A 1,945-nucleotide genomic window follows, 5' to 3' on the forward strand; every position below is an offset into this window, starting at 1 on the left:
GTTTGAGACTTTTGAATTGTAGATGCTTACTTATCAATGTAATGACTCCCCTGCTCTTACTTGAGCCAGCACTAAAGAAAACATGTCCACCCCATATCTTCCCAAATTTTTCAGCTTCCTGTGGGGAAAGATGCATTTCTTGAAGAAACACTATATCATATTTCTTACGTTTAAGAAAAGAAATAACCTTCCTTTTTTTTATGGGGTGCCCCAATCCATTCACAAATTCCACGTGGAGAGAGACAATCCACTCATTTTAACATTTGATATATTAGAAAAAATAGATTAATAAATAAAATTATAATGACCACATTCCAACATTAGTGCAACAATCAAACCCCGAACCTCCCAAACAAGCAAACAAACAGAAAAAAGATAAACGTGTGCATTAACTCCATACAGGACAGTCCATGTACGCTTACGAGAACCCCTGTGACAATTTTGCCATTGGATTTCTCAAGTCCGGTGCTTCTATACAAAATTTTGTGAGACAGAATTACACAAAAGACGTTACACGTTCATCAATTGACACCGAATCTCTTTCACTTCACTGTCCAAATTGACTCCCGGGCTTTTGGCCTGCTGCTCAGGGGTTTCAGCTTGAGCATGTAAGTGTCTTTTAATATCTCCAGAGCTCGAGGATTTTGAATTCTTTGACATATTGTCTCCCTAGAACAGTTAAGAATCAGGGTGTTTTGAATCTCACCAGTTTATGGCACAAAAAGTATTAAAACTAGCAAAACAAATTAAAACTAGAGCTCACTGTTCACACGTCCGAACCTTGCGTGGTGCCACGCAACTCCCCAGTTCTCCTACTTCTTAAGCTAAATAAACTATTTAAAACCCCCCTTGGATTAGCTAGCAAATGCATTGTCACAAAGATGAAAACAGGGCTGTTTTTCTGAGATCATGAAAAGTGTACTTTTTAGATACGTGGTCCTCACAGGAGAGCGACGCTACAAACATATGATTATAGAATATGATGATAGAATATGATGCATTGCTGTAGATTAATCTACCCAACAGTATATAAAGTAGTTAAAATGAGCTCAACCTTAAACATCTACAGCAGTAAAATGTAACATACACATTAATGCAGCAGTAATATTAATCCAAAAACATCATATATAATAGTAAAACACTGACAGGGAACATTTATCTGCAGAGTAAGTACTTTTACTTTTGGTACTTTAATAAATTTTGCTGATAATACTTACATACTTTTACTTAAGTAAGGTTTTGAATGCAGGACATTTATTTGTAGTGGAGTATTTTCACAGTGTGGTATTAGTGCTTTAGTACTTAAGTATAAGAGTTTGAATGTTTTTGCTATCATTGTATGGATAAGAATTTGACTGTGGTTCTTGCATGTGTGTCTGGAGATTTTTTGAGCAGTCATCATACAGTGAAGTTTGAGCGCTCATGGCCAGGTGTCCAAATTTCCTTTTCTTCCTGCTGTTGTGGTGAAAAAAAGAATGCAGTGGCTATTTTGAACAATTTTATGCCTTTCCTGGCCTGATTTCTGCCATCTTACTCTCCCTGTAGTTGGTAGAATGAGTTTCTGTGAAGACTGCCCATTCAAGGAAAAACTTATCTACCCTCTCCCTGAATATTTTATATAACAAAATGTTTTGTTGAATGCAATTGGTTGCCTTGATTATTTTGCACTACTGACCAAACTTCTTTCTTGGGTTAAACTGAGCAGCTGCTTGCATTCATTGATATTCACTTGTTGTGCATGCTTATGTGAATGTCTTAACATAAGATAACATTTGGATGTGAGTAGTTATTACCAAAATATTTATACATACATACTAATAACTAACGTAAATGTATTCTACATTATGGGAGCAATCCCCCTTCCATCCAAAATTAAACACAGAAAAACTGATTAATGCTGTCTCTCCAGGTTTCCGTTTAACCATTAGATGACCAGGAGGAGGAT

The sequence above is a fragment of the Myxocyprinus asiaticus genome, chromosome 19, assembly GCF_019703515.2.
Source record: "Myxocyprinus asiaticus isolate MX2 ecotype Aquarium Trade chromosome 19, UBuf_Myxa_2, whole genome shotgun sequence".
Taxonomy (NCBI): domain Eukaryota; kingdom Metazoa; phylum Chordata; class Actinopteri; order Cypriniformes; family Catostomidae; genus Myxocyprinus; species Myxocyprinus asiaticus.